This window comes from Ranitomeya imitator, chromosome 4 (assembly GCF_032444005.1).
Source record: "Ranitomeya imitator isolate aRanImi1 chromosome 4, aRanImi1.pri, whole genome shotgun sequence".
Lineage (NCBI taxonomy): Eukaryota > Metazoa > Chordata > Amphibia > Anura > Dendrobatidae > Ranitomeya > Ranitomeya imitator.
In genome coordinates this window covers 172176358-172192772 of record NC_091285.1, presented here as the reverse complement: position 1 = coordinate 172192772, position 16415 = coordinate 172176358, and positions in this window count along the sequence as shown.

Sequence of the window (16415 nt, the reverse complement as noted above, 5' to 3'; positions counted from 1 at the left end):
TCAGCGCTTCGCCTTTTAGTACACCAACATGTGTACACCTTCATGTCTGCATCACTGCAATTATCTTCCTTACTGATTATAACAGCACGGATTGAACCTCCATTAGAATCATATAACTCACAGAGCACATTTGGATAAAATTTCTGGTGTCACTTATTCACGTCTATTTTCAACCCTTTGGACATATTATCACCAATGCTATATGCCAATTTATAACGATTTGATATTGCATTATGTGACATTTTCTTGTTTCTAATTACCGTATATACTCGAGTATAAGCCGACCCGAGTATAAGCCGACCCCCCTAATTTTGCCACAAAAAACTGGGAAAACTTATTGACTCGAGTATAAGCCTAGGGTGGAAAATGCAGCAGCTACCGGTGAATTTCAAAAATAAAAATAGATGCTCCATACCATTCATTATGGCCCCATAGCTGTGCCATATAGTGCTCTGCACCGTTCATTATTGCCCCATAGATGTACCATAGAAAGGTGTGTCATATAGTGCTCTGCACCGTTCATTATTGCCCCATAGCTGTGCCATATAGTGCTCGGCACCGTTCATTATTGCCCCATATCTGTGCCATATAGTGCTCTGCACCGTTCATTCTTGCCCCATATATGCTCCTTATAAAGCTGCGCACCGTTCATTCTTGCCCCATATATGCTCCTTATAACGCTCTGCCATTGCTGCTGCTGCAATAATAAAAAAAAAAGCCATACTTACCTCTCTTGATTGCAGCTCCCGGCGTCTCGTTCCGGCGTCTCGTCCCGGCGTCTCTCTGCACTGACTGTTCAGGCAGAGGGCGCCATGCACACTATATGCGTCATCGCGTCCTCTGACCTGCTCAGTCAGAGCGCAGAGATGCCGGGAAGATGGAGCGGCGCCGGGAAGATGGAGTGTGGAACGCGGACAGGTGAATATGAAATACTCACCTAGTCCTGGCGCTCCTGACGCTGCCCCTGCCTGTCACACTGTCTCCGGGTGCCGCAGCTCTTCCTGTCAGCGCTCACTGGCACCGCTCAGAGGAATGAATATGTGGCTCCACCCCTATGGGAGTGGAGTCCATATTCATTTCTCTAATGAGCGGTCCCACGTGACCGCTGACAGGAAGAGCTGCGGCACCTGGAGACAGTGTGACAGGCAGGGGCAGCATCAGGAGCGCCAGGACTAGGTAAGTATGCCTCAGCACCCTCTCCCCCTCACCCGCCGACCCTGCCGCCCACCGTGACTCGAGTATAATCCGAGAGGGGCACTTTCAGCCCAAAAATTTGGGCTGAAAATCTCGGCTTATACTCGAGTATATACGGTACCTTCATTTTATGTATATTATAGTTCATGTGAAAGAATTTTCTGATGAAGGTCCTATGACGGACCAAAAACGTTCACCAATATTTTTTGTCTGGATGCACAATAAAAGGAACTTTTATTTTTGCATATACTGAGTGCCAAGTTTGTTATTATATATTGACGGGTTGGATACCTGACTTGAGTACCAACAGCACCATAACCTAAGAGTGCCGTGTTTTTCCATACTACCTTCTAACACTCTCACACCCCTCCAGTCCGTTCTTAACTCTGCTGCCCGACTAATTAATCTCTCTCCTTGCTACACTCCTGCTTTCCCTCTTTGCAAATCTCTTCACTGGCTCCCTATTTCCCAGCGTATCCAGTTTAAACTACTAACACTGACCTACAAAGCCATCCATAACCTTTCTCCTCCGTATATTTCCAAACTAATCTCTCAATATCTTCCCTCATGTAATCTGCAGTCCTCCCAAGACCTCCTCCTTCTCTCCTCCACGCTTACTCGCTCCTCACCCAATCGCCTCCAAGACTTCTCCCGAATATCCCCCATCCTCTGGAATTCTGTGCTCCAACATGTCCGGTTATCCAACACATTTGGATCCTTCAAAATAAACCTGAAACCCCACCTCTTCAAAGAAGCTTACAGCCTGTAATGACCACATGGCCACCTCAACACCATCGGAGCTACTGCAACCTTTGACCTACTGTCTCCTTTCCCATAATCCTGTAGAATGTAAGCCTGCAAGGGCAGGGTCCTCGCCCCTCTGTATCAGTCTGTCATTGTTAGTTTGTTTACTGTAAGTGATATTTGTATTTTGATGCAACCCCTTCTCATGTACAGCACCATGGAATTAATGGTGCTATATAAATAATAATAATAATAATATGCTATTTTGTGTCCTCCCCTATGTGTAGTTTTGATTTTTTTTATTGTTTTATTTTGAACGGGGCAAAAGGGGGGTGATTTGAACTTTTATTTATTTATTTTTTCCATATTTTTAAAAACTTTTTTTTTACTTTTGGCATGCTTCAATTGTCTCCATTGGAGGCTAGAGATCACCTCTATGTAGCAGAATTACAGACTTGCTATGAGCGCCGACCACAGGGTGGTGCTCATAGCAATCTGGCATCAACAACCATAGAGGTCTCAAGGAAACCTCTGGTTGTCATGCCGATGTATCAATGACCCCCGATCATGTGACGGGGGTCACCGGTGAGCGCATTTCAGGCCGGATAGCCAGAATCGCTTGTTAAATATTAAGTTGAGAGTGCCAACAAATTTGTCCAGCCCATTTTGGGGTTTTATGTGAAATTAAGCCCAATTTGCATTTTTTTATCTGTTTTTTTTGAGTTGTTCCAATGCACACAAACAAAATAAACATGTGTATAATAAAACATGCATAATTGCAATAATTTTCTGGGAGAAATACTTCATTTTCTGGAACAATTTCAATGTTGATATATATATATATATATATATATATATATATATATATATAAAGAGAAAAAAGAAGACAGAAGCAGCACCAGCAATTGCAGGGTGCAAAGCCTCTCAGGTAGATACCAGGTACTGTACATACCATGCCTTCAATACGGTCTAAAAGCAGAGGCAGCATACCATGTGCAGATGAAAACTTTAAGTGCTATTTAATAGCCCATATGACGACAATCCAGTCCAGGAGTGTGAACCATTTTCAAGCAGTACAAAGTGCAAGTGCAGAGTATTTAAGGCAACCAAATTGCCAAGGTATTTAGCAGCAATTACATGAATTAAAAGTATGAATTAAAAGTATATCACAATAGAGAAAACATGATATAAATAACAACATGTTACTATAATGTGATAAAGTGCAAATAAGTGGTAAGTTAGTGTAGTCATACAAACAGAAAAATCTTTCAATTGATAATCAAGGACAGCTGTACATATTTAATACACAACAAAACTTACTCTAATCATATTCAAAATATAGCGCCACAAATTGGCGTTTCATTACCAAAATGTGCATGTTAGGAAGGAAACCCTTAAAGGATATTAAAAAAGTGAATACTTCCACACCTGCGCGGTATCTTTCAGAAGTATCCAGATCCATCTTGGTATAGGAAGCGAGATCAAATGCACACAGGGGCGCTGACAATATCATCATCCATTCTCAGGCACAACCTGAATTATTCAGCGTCATCTTGACAAAGGGAAGGTGTTGCACATACACCTAAAATGCCCTCAGGTCCAGGATGCGATGTCTGCATCACATATTTACATGAGTCAACTGACTCAATTCCTATAGCAAAAAGAAACCAGCGCACTACCAATGATGTAAATCATGTAAGGGGTGCGAAAGAGATGGTATATAACACAGAAAAAAGCACCACTCTATATTAAATCGCACACCACTAATGAATGATGAGAAAAGGAAAACTTTTACTGATACACAATTAAAAACAGTTAAAATGGCCTAATGCCATGATCCCCACACTGGCCCGCCACAAAAATGCAAATACATATGGGCACATATAGTAAGCGAATTACATGGCCAAACAGATAATATGATACAATACAATGCCACGTGCCCACAAACTAGTAAATAGAACGGCGCAAACAATATATAAAGATCCCCTAAGGGGAGCAACAACATCAATCAATAGCACCAAAGAGCACAAATATGCCCCCATACATAAAGATCCAAGAATTAGGGCAAAAAGGACAAAATGTGCTAGTCACCAGATCTGGCTGCCAACAAATCAAGGGAGTATAAATTGGCTGAATGAAGCGGTAGTAAAAACATACCACAAGGCAGCCCGAATAGTAATATAATTACCCCAGAACAGAGAGCGCAACCAGATCCTAGGTCCAGCCAGATAGAGGTGCCACAGGCGTGTGCCAGAAGGTGCCAGAAAGTCCAACAGAGGGGACCAAGCGCCAGAGGCAGGGCGCAGCGTGGGGTGCGAACCCAACGCGTGTCGCCGTCACTAAGGACTTCAACTGACTCAATTCCATGAAGATTAAATATGGACAGCAAGTGTCTGTGCATATACATTCATTGTAGAACAAAATTAATTTAAATTTGAATTTATTAACTCTCTTCAAGGATCCATGTACATACACATGTGGTCAAAATTGTTGGTACCCCTTGTTAAATGACAGAAAAACCCATAATCTCACAAAAGTAATAATAAATAAAAGATCTATGAAAATGAACAAATGAAAGTCAGACATTGCTTTACAACTATGCTTGTACAAAATAAAAAATAGTAAAACTCATGAAATAGGCCTGGAATGAAATGATGGTACCCTTGAAAATAATGTGACAAAAGGAACATGTTAAATTAAGGTGTCCACTAACTAGCATCACAGGTGTCTACAATCTTGGAATCAGTGAGTGGGCCTGTATATAGGGCTGCAGATACTCACTGTGCTGTTTGTTGACATGCTGTGTATCACACTCAACATGGACCAGAGAAAGCAAAGGAAGAGTTGTCTCAGTTTAGAAAGAAAATTATAGACAAACATGTTAAAGGTAAAAGTTATAAGACCATCTCCAAGCAGCTTGATGTTCCTGTGACTACAGCTGCACATATTATTCAGAAATATAAGATCCATGGGATTGTAGCCTGGCCACAGGAGGAAAATTAATGACGAGTCAAAGAGACGGATAATACGAATGGTAACAAAAGAGCCCAGAAAAACTTCTAAACAGATTAAAGGTGAACTTCAAGCTCAAGGAATATCAGTGTCAGATCGCACCATCCATCATTGTATGAGCCAAAGTGGACTTCATGGGAGACGACCAAGGAGGGCACTATTGTTGAAAAAAAATCATAAAAAAGTCAGACTGGAATTTGCAAACTACATGTTGACAAGCCACAAAGCTTCTGGGAGAATGTCCTATGGACAGATGAGACAAGAATTGAACATTTTGGCAAGGCACATCAGCTCTGTGTTCACAGATGGAAAAATGAAGCATATCAAGAAAAGAACAGTGTCCCTACTGTGAAACATGGAGGAGTCTATGTTATGTTCTGGGGCTGCTTTGCTGCATCTGGCACAGGGTGTCTAGAATCTGTGCAGGGTACAATGAAATCTCAAGACTATCAAGGGATTCTAGAGAAAAATGTGCTGCCCAGTGTCAGAAAGCTCAGTCTCAGTTGCAGGTCATGAGTCTTGCAACAGGATAATGACCCAAAACACACAGCTAAAAACACCCAAGAATGGCTAAGAGAAAAACATTGGACTATTCTGAAGTGGCCTTCTACGAGCCCTGACCTAAATCCTATTCAGCATCTTTGGAAAGAGCTGAAACATGCTGTCTAGAAAAGGCAACCTTCAAACACGAGACAACTGGAGCAGTTTGCTCTTGAGGAGTGGGCCAAAATACCTGTCAAGAGGTGCAGAAGTCACATTGACAGTTACAGGAATCATTTGATTGTAGTGATTGCCTCAAGAGGTTGCGCAACAAAATATTAAGTGTACCATCATTTCTGCTCAGGCCTATTTCATGAGTTTTATATTTTTTTAATTCTGTGGATGTATGGTTGAAAAGCAATGTCTAACTTTCATTTATTCATTTTCATAGATTTTTTATTTATTATTACTTACGTCAGAGTTTTTCTGTCATTAAATGAGGGGTACCAATAATTTTGACCACCACGTGTGTATTTCACTTAAGGATATTATTAACCCTTATAGCCAAATATGGGATTAAGTCGGCTACGGATTTCGTCCAGCTGGGCTTCGTAACCTATTGACCCAGGGATTAGTGGGAGGTATGTACCCCGTGAAGAGTACAATTCTCAACCACCACTCCCATTGGGCTCTTAAACCATATATATGCCAATTGCCAACCAATACCTTATTCAAGAACTTTTTGCACAACTTGATCCAAGGAGAAAAAAGTTTTTAATCCTCAAAAATATATCAAGGAGAAAAAAGTTTTAATCCTCAAAAATATATGATATAAATTGCACATTAAAAAAATAAATAAACATAAATAAACAATATACCAACATAATCACAAATGTCTTCAAACATAGAATGAATCATGTTTCTTGACGCAATCCACAGCAGTCTTATAATCTATGGAAAAAGAGAAAAAGAAAATTCAAATTTAAAAATACCTAATAACCATACCATTGTTACCATTTTGGCAGTATGCTTTGGGTCATTGTCCATTTGGAAGACCCATTTCTGCCCAAGCTTTAATTTCCTGGCTGATGTCTTGAGATGTTGCTTCGTTATTGCCACATTATCTTTTCTCATGTCTTTTCACAGTTGAGACGGTGTTCTTAGGCTTCCCACCTTCTCCCTTTTTCCTCCAAATGTAATCATGGTCATTATGCCCAAAAAGTTCAAGTTTAGTTTCATCACACAGGACATGTCTCCAAAAATTAAGGTCTTTGTTCCTGTGTGCATTTTCAAACATTAATCTGGCTTTTTTATGTTTGTGTTGGAGTAATGGCTTTTTCCTGGCAAAGTGGCCTTTCAGCCCATGTTGATACATAACTCGTTTTGATACAATCTTACCAGTTTCTGCCATCATCTTCACAAGGTCTTTTGCTTTTGTCCTTGGGCTGGTATGCACATGTCAGGCCAAAGCATGTTCATCTCTGGGACACAGAACCCATCTCCTTCTTGAGCAGTATGATGGCTGGACATTCCCATCTTGTTAGTACTTGTATGTAATTGTTTGTACAGATGAACAAGGCACCTTCACATATTTTGAAATTGTACTGAAGGATGAGCCAAACTTGTGCAAGTCCACAATTCTCTTCCTGATATCTTGGCTGATTTTTTGAGACTTTTCCATGATGCTACACAAGGAAGCAGTGTGTTTCGGGTGTGCATTAAAATACATCCATATGTGTGTCTCTAATTAACTCAGATGTTGCCAAAAAAACAGAATCAGAAGCTTCCAAGCACATGTCATCATCATATGGGCAGTCCACAATTGTTTAAAGGCATAGAAATTTTAGTGTATGTAAAGTTTTGACTTAAGAGAAAAAAATGCCTTAAAACATTCTCTGTCTCTCATTATTTCGTCATTTGGCAAATATTAATAATTATGGTAATCCTAATTGAGCTAAAATGGGAAAAGTTTATTCTGATTTCATGTCAGATATTGAAAAAAACATGCATATGTGTCTTTTCATACAGTGTATGTAACTTATGGTTTCAACTGTATCAGCACTGCAAAATCCATGCACAAAGAAACTGATGATTATGTCTTTATTGCATTAATGACTTTTATCATAAAAATTTTAGTTCAACCTGAAACCTTTCTTAGGCAGTCAGACGCTGTAGGATTGTAGGTATGAATAGTATAGTGAAATGATGATTACATACTGTAACTGACAATTGAAGAATAATTTCATATAAATTGACATGATATATATTAGGTAATTATTATGTTTTTAAATGTTTTTTCAATTTTTACATCATTTGAATATCATTAAGATGTCTATTGATCCTGTTATTTCCATAATTCAACTTTTCCTTCTTAGTGTTACAACTGCAGAAGTGTATCTTGTATGTCATATAGATTAGTGAGAAAACCTCTTTAGGTTTCTGCAATAATTTAGCTCCATCCATCTTTCCATCAGTTCTGACCAGCTTCCCTGTTCCTGCTGAAGAAAAGCATAAAACACAGCATGAGGCTGCCACCATGTTTAACGGTGGGGATAGTTTTCAGGTTTACATTTGCCTCACACTTAACAAATGTCTTGACTTTACTCCAAAGAGTTTTAGTTCGGTCTCATCTGACAAGAGCACCTTGTTCAACATGCTAGCTGTGTCCCCTACATGCCATTTTGCAAACTGCTTTAAAAATGGCTTTCTTCTTGCAATCCAGATTTGTGGAGTATACGAGTAATAGTTGTCTGATGGACAGATTCTCTCATCTGAGATGTGGATCTCTGCAGCTCCTCCTGAGTGACCATAGACTTCTTGGCTGCTTCTCTAATTAGTGCTCTCCTTGCTTGGGGTGTCAGTTTAGGTGGACGACCATGTCTTGGTAGGTTTGCAGCTGTGCCATAATCCTTCCTTTGAATGATGGATTGAATAGTGCTCCATGTGATTTTCAGATCATGGGCTATTTTTTATAACATAACTCTGCTTTATTCTTCTCCACAACTTTATGCATGACCTGTCTGGTGTGTTCCTTGGTTTTCATGATGCTGTCTGATCCATAATGTTCTCAAACAAACTTCTGAGGTCTTCACAGAACAGCTCAGGATATACTGAGAATAAATTACACACAGGTAGACTCAACTTACTAATTATGTGACTTCTAGAGGCAATTTGCACTCAAGATTTTATCTAGGGGTATCAGACTACATGTGGCTGAATATGAATGCACGTCACAATTTTCGGATTTATATTTTTCAAATATTTAGAAAACCATGAATCATTCCCTTTAAACTTCACAAATATTTCCTACTTTGTGTTGGTATATCACATAAAATTCCAGTAAAATGCATTTAAGTTTGTGAGTGTAATGTGAAAAAATGTGGAAAAGTTCAGGCGGTAGGCACCAAATTTTCTATTCAAATTTCTATTTCTATTACCGTATATACTCGATTATAAGCCGAGATTTTCAGCCCAAATTTTTGGGCTGAAAGTGCCCCTCTCGGCTTATACTCGAGTCAAGGTGGGTGGCAGGGTCGGCGGGTGAGGGGGTGAGGGCGCTGAGGCATACTTACCTAGTCTCAGGAATCCTGGCGCTGTCCCTGCCGTCCCACGGTCTTCGGTGCTGCAGCTTCTTCCCCTCTTCAGCGGTCACGTGGGACCGCTCATTAGAGAAATGAATAAGCGACTCCACCTCCCATGGGGGTGGAGCCGCCTATTCATTTCTCTAATCAGCGGTAACGGTGACCGCTGATTAGAGAAAGAAGCTGCGGCACCAAAGACCAGCTGTGCCAGGCAGAGGGAGCCAAATGTCGGGACCAGGTAAGTATGTAATATTCACCTGTCCGCGTTCCAGCCGCCGGGCGCCGCTCCATCTTCCCGGCGCCTCCATCTTCCCGGCGTCTGCGCTCTGACTGTTCAGGTCAGAGGGCGCGATGACGCATATAGTGTGCGCGGCGCCCTCTGCCTGATCAGTCAGTGCAGAGACGCCGGGACGAGACGCCGGTACCGAACGCTGGGAGCTGCAAGCAAGAGAGGTATGTTTTTTTTTTTTTTACTGCAGCAGCAGCGACAATGGCAGAGCTTTCTATGGGGAACTATGAGGCACAGCTATAGGGAAATAATGAACGGTACAGAGCACTATATGGGGCACAGCTATAAGGCAATAATGAACAGTGCAGAGCACTATATGGGGCACAGCTATAGGGAAATAATGAACGGTGCAGAGCACTGTATGGGGCACAGCTATAGGGAAATAATGAACGGTGCAGAGCACTGTATGGGGCACAGCTATAGGGAAATAATGAACGGTGCAGAGCACTATATGGGGCACAGCTATGGGACAATCATGAACGGTGCAGAGCACTATATGGGGCACAGCTATAGGGAACTATGAACGGTGCAGAGCACTATATGGCACAGCTATGGGGAAATAATGATCTATTTTTATTTTTGAAATTCACCGGTAAATGCTGCATTTCCACCCTAGGCTTATACTCGAGTCAATAAGTTTTCCCAGTTTTTTGTGGCAAAATTAGGGGGGTCGGCTTATACTCGAGTCAGCTTATACTCGAGTATATACGGTATATCAGGAAAGCGCCCGATAATCACAGAATGATTAAGGTATGCCTATATCTATTGAACAAAGAATATTACATCTGCCAATTGTTTACCACTTCTATGAATGAAAATATATCATTAAAATATTATTGCATGCTGTGCTTTAAAAATGTTAGTATTGTTGTATTATGTGCAAAGACTGTGCAATAATTGCACGTGATAACAGTCAAGATCCACTTATAGCAGATACTACCAGAAATATACGACAAGGAAAAGTATTTGCGTAATATGATCTGTCATGCAAAGTCATCCACATATTTTTGAATGGTGCCAGGTGCCATGAATAATTCTCCATTAGATTGAAAGATTGCATTTTCTACAGCAGAATAATTTCTGATTAAACCTAATTATATCTACGGGCATTAGGAGCAGAGACTACAGAATATCAGTGCTGACATATATTTGGAGATCTCTCCATTAAAATTCACTTAGAGCTACGTAAGTCCTATAGCCACTGTTGGATTTCACAAATAACACTAGAAGTGCCTGTCCTCCAAAATATCTACTAAAAGGACATCACTGTCATACCAGGTTCCCCTAACAAACCACAATTTGGCATCTCCAAAATAGAACCAAATTACCGTATTCGCAGAGAGAGGTCCTGATATAACTTATTGTGGAGCACATCCAAAATGCTTTAGCTGGCTACGTATTAATGAGGATTATGATGAAATTCTGCCCATACACTAGTGATTTTGGCTATCTGTGACAACAAATTATGTTGTAGAAAGAAAAAGATTTCCGGACTCACCGCATATACTGCGATCTCTCCACTATTCAATTAATGGGTGGAGATGTAGTCTTTGGAATATTTGAGAAGTCTGCATAAACATTAACAGTGTCAAAATACAAATTTTAATAAAGAATATAGTAGTCACCTATGGATCAGCCAGGTGCACCATTAGTAACCATAAAAAAATTCTTTGCACTAGTTTTCTTACAATTTTCTTTTTACATTCATAAAAATTCATCATTTGTCAAGGTAAGACAACACAACCTTTTTGGGCTGCCCGGTCATAAACCTACAACAGCCTGATTGGCATTTTGGAGAACAATGCACATGCCAATCTAATGAATGTCTAGATGTTATGTGGCTCTGTCTGTAGTAGCTCGGCAGTTCCATGGACCGACTTAGTGCAAGTAATTCCATTTACCAAATCCAAAGCATTGCCATAGACTTCACCCTTTCACACCTGTACAGGGATCTGGACTAGCACAAGGCCCCAGGATTAGGGCCACAAAGTCAGCTGCTTGCCATTGGTGCAAACTGGCAGGGGCGTTCACAAAGCCAGGTCAAAACCAAGAGGGCAGTCAACTTACAAAATTAGAAGGCAAAAGAATGGTCAGGAAACAGGTTGTGGTCAGACAACAGGAATCCTAAGAAGCTAATCAGGAGCTGAAATCACAATACTTAACCAAAGTAAATAAACTTTTTACTGGCATTGAGAGGCGCAGAAAAGAGCAATTAAAACAGCCAGGGCATAATCCCTAAGGGTACCTTCACATTTAAGGTACCGTCACACTTAGCGACGCTGCAGCGATACCGACAACGATCCGGATCGCTGCAGCGTCGCTGTTTGGTCGCTGGAGAGCTGTCACACAGACAGCTCTCCAGCGACCAACGATGCTGGTAACCAGGGTAAACATCGGGTAACTAAGCGCAGGGCCGCGCTTAGTAACCCGATGTTTACCCTGGTTACCATCCTAAAAGTAAAAAAAACCAAACACTAGATACTTACCTACAGCCGTCTGTCCTCCAACGCTGTGCTCTGCATTCCTCCTGCTCTGGCTGTGAGCACAGCGGCCGGAAAGCAGAGCGGTGACGTCACCGCTCTGCTTTCCGGCTGACCGACGCTCACAGCCAGAGCAGGAGGAGTGCAGAGCACAGCGCTGGAGGACAGACGGCTGTAGGTAAGTATGTAGTGATTGTTTTTTTTAACTTTTAGGATGGTAACCAGGGTAAACATCGGGTTACTAAGCGCGGCCCTGCGCTTAGTTACCCGATGTTTACCCTGGTTACCAGTGAAGACATCGCTGAATCGGTGTCACACACGCCGATTCAGCGATGTCTGCGGGGAGTCCAGCGACCAAATAAAGTTCTGGACTTTCTTCCCCGACCAGCGACAGCACAGCAGGGGCCTGATCGCTGCTGCCTGTCACACTGGACGATATCGTTAGCAAGGATGCTGCAACGTCACGGATCGCTAGCGATATCGTCTAGTGTGACGGTACCTTTAGCGACGCTGCAGCGATCCAGACAACGATCCCGATCGCTGCAGCATCGTTCTTTGGTCGCTGGAGAGCTGTCACACAGACAGCTCTCCAGCGACCAACGATGTCGGTCCCCTCGTAACCAGGGTAAACATCGGGTTACTAAGCGCAGGGCCGCGCTTAGTAATCCGATGTTTACCCTGGTTACCAGCGTAAAAGTAAAAAAAAACAAACACTACATACTTACCTTCCGCTATCTGTCCTCCGGCGCTGTGCTTCTCTGCACTGTGTAAGCACAGCGGTCGGAAAGCACAGCGGTCGGAAAGCACAGCGGTGACGTCACCGCTGTGCTCTGCTTTCCGGCCGCTGTGCTTACACAGTGCAGAGAAGCACAGCGCTGGAGGACAGACAGCGGAAGGTAAGTATGTACTGTTTTTTTTTTTTTACTTTTACGCTGGTAACCAGGGTAAACATCGGTTTACTAAGATGTTTACCCTGGTTACCAGTGAAGACATCGCTGAATCGGCGTCACACACGCCGATTCAGCGATGTCTGCAGGGAGTCCAGCGACTAAATAAAGTTCTGGACTTTCTGCGCCGACGATGTCACAGCAGGATCCTGATCGCTGCTGCCTGCCAAACTGAACGATATCGCTAGCCAGGACGCTGCAATGTCACGGATCGCTAGCGATATCGTTCAGTGTGAAGGTACCTTTAGTTCCATGACTATCCAATGCCAAAAGTCCAAGGAATTAAACAGAACTGCAGTGTCACTGCCAAACATCACCTTTAAAGAAGTTGTGGCATAGCCCAGCATATCAAATGGAAACATAGGGGATACGTACTTGTCTGGTTGTTGCAAACGTTAATAGTTTTACTCTCCAAGATCAATATTATAAATGAAGTAAAGGATTTACTACTACTTAATTAAACTTTAATTGAAATTTTATATCTAATTGGTCTATTTTTCCCATCTTGGGCATTTATGGCACATCAACAGGGTGCGGAATACATTTCTGGTATGTGTGGGTCCATCCAACTCAAATAATCATGTACAGTGGCTGTCAGCAAAAGCTCTACCCAATAGTATCAGCAACAGCTTTTCCCAATAATGAAGTAGTCACAATAATAATAATAATAATAATAATAAAAACAATTTTATTTCTAAAGCGCCAACATATTCCGCAGCACGTTACATTTTAGAGGGGACTTTTACAGAAAATAAAAGGCATTACAGAATAACCATAATCCCATAAAGAAACAGATACTAAGGGGAGTGAGGGCCCTCCTCGCAAGCTTACAATCTATGAGGAAATAAGAGAGACACCAGAGGTGGATGGTAACAATTGCTTTCATTGTTCTGACCAGCCATGATGTAAGAAATGGGGTGGTCATGTAGTGCTGCAAGAACCGGTTATCAACCAGTATGTTTAAAAGTACAGGCATAGAGGGCTATTAAATACACAAAGTGTGTGAGAACAGATGATACACGAGTCCTGGTTTTGAAGAAAATTTTATATTGGCAAAACAGGGATAGTTAGATAGATATGTTGAGGCAGTAGGCCAGTCTGAAGAAATGTGTTTTTAGGGCATGCTTAAAACTGTGGATATCGGGGAGTAATCAAACTGTCTTGGGTAGTGCATTCCACAGAATTGGCGCAGCACACGAGAAGTATTGGAGATGGGAGTGGGAGGTTCATATTATTGAGGATTTTAATCTTAGGTCATTAGCAAACTGGAGGGCACAGAAAGGGTGGTAGACTGAGACAAGAGGAGATGTAGGGTGGTGCGCTTTGTGGGTGAAAGTGATATGTTTATATTGAGTGGATGGGTAACCACTGAAATGATTGGTTAAGGGTAGAGGCATCTGTGTAACGGTTGGTGAGGAATATGATCCTGGCTGCTGCACTCAAGACATATTGGAGAAGGGAGAATTTAGTAAGAGGGAGACCGATTGGTAGAGAGTTACAATAGTCCAGACGACAATGAGTAAGAGCTACAGTAAGAGTTTTGCAGAGTCTAAAGTAAGAAAAGATCGAATTCTAGAAATGTTTTTGAGGTGTAGATGACAAGAACGAGCCAGTGATCGGATCTGCAGGGTCAATGAAAATCTAAGTCAAGCATGACCCCCAAGACAGTGGTCATGTTGCTGGGGAGTAATAGTAGAATCACACACAGAAATGCCAAAGTCGGGCATAGGTAGGTAGTCATGGGTTCTTCTCTCCATTGAAGTCTATTGGAGCTACAGAAATAACTAAGTACTGCCAGATGTGAGACCTATTACCGTATTTTTCGGACTACAAGACGCACTTTTTTCCCCAAAAATGTTAGGGGAAAATGGGGGTGCGTCTTGTAGTCGCAATATACTCACAAATCATGCGGCAGCGGCAGCGGCGGCGGTCCCGATGCAGCCTCCCTTCCCATGCTGGTGTGGCTGTGGCTGTGCTGCGGGCAGGGGCTGTGCTGTGGGGCTGTGGGGCTGTGGCAGCAGCTCTCTGGGCTCAGTGGGGGCTCCGACGGCATTTCGAAAAAGCCCGGTGGCCCCCCGCTCATCCGTTAATGGCATGGCCATGTTGCGGTGGCCTCCGAGAACATGGGCGCAGGGAAAATGGCCGCCGGGCCGGTGCACGCTCAGATTCAAATCTCGTCAACGAGATCTCGTCTCCCGAGATCTCGGGGCGAGATCTCGGCAACAAGATCTGAATCTGAGCGTGCGCCAGCCGGCGGCCATTTTCCCGGCGCCCATGTTCTCGGAGGCCACCGCAACATGGCCATGCATTAACGGATGAGCGGGGGGCCACCGGGCTTTTTCGAAATGCCATCGGAGCCCCCACTGAGCCCAGAGAGCTGCTGCCACAGCCAAACAGCACAGCCCCTGCCCCGGAGCCCAGCCACTGCCCCGGAGCCCAGCCACTGCCCTGGAGCAGAGCACAGCCCCTGCACCGGAGCCCAGCCACTGCCCCGGAGCAGAGCACAGCCCCTGCCCTGGAGCCCAGCCACTGCCCTGGAGCCCAGCCACTGCCCCGGAGCCCAGCCACTGCTCCGGAGCCCAGCCACTGCCCCGGAGCAGAGCACAGCCCCTGCCCCGGAGCCCAGCCACTGCCCCGGAGCCCAGCCACTGCTCCGGAGCCCAGCCACTGCTCCGGAGCCCAGCCACTGCCCCGGAGCAGAGTACAGCCCCTGCCCCGGAGCCCAGCCACTGCCCCGGAGCCCAGCCACTGCCCCGGAGCAGAGCACAGCCCCTGCCCCGGAGCCCAGCCACTGCCCCGGAGCAGAGCCCAGCCCCTGCCCCGGAGCCCAGCCACTGCCCCGGAGCCCAGCCAATGCCCCGGAGCCCAGCCACTGCCCCGGAGCCCAGCCACTGTTCTGGAGCAGAGCACAGCCCCTGCCCCGGAGCACAGCCACTACCCCGAAGCACAGAGCCTCCACCCCTGCCCAAGCACAGAGCACCAGCCTGGGATGGGATTTCCTGGAGGCCAACGCACCAGCCTGGACCACCAAAAGACCCCTGTGACCACTTCTCCACCTGTGCCGATCCCTTCACTGGTAAGCTGAATTCGGACTGTAAGACGTACCGCCATTTGAAACATTTTTTTTTTCCCTTATTTTTATTCTGAAAATTTGGGGTGCGTCTTATGGTCCGGTGCGTCTTATAGTCCGAAAAATACGGTAAGTATAAACAAGCAATTTTAAAAAAAATTTATTTGGGATTTGAATGGTTTGAATAAAATGAAAAATTCAAGTTGGACCAAAAAGATTAGGCCCAAATTGAAAGTACTCTAAAGCCTCCAATTGTAGTTAAACAATGTGAATAACACTCTGAGTTCTTTTGGAGTTGCACTTAAGCTGTTCCATCTAGCATGTCCACAAAGATATTCCATCTCTGAACCCTGCTTATACAGGTACTATACAGATGATCGGGTTTTTAAATACATCAGATAGGGATTATATACGTTAGGACTGCTCTATATGGGTATACCTTGACGATTGGTGGAGAAGCTTAGTATACATTTTTTTGCAAGAAAACGTATCAACTAAATACCCTGTTTTTTTCTATCTTTTGACTAGCACTTCCTTATTAATGTGATTTTTTTTTACAACAGAATATTTTTGACCTCACTGTGCTCTTTTGTGTCTTCAAGTTTCTTGGTGGTGTGT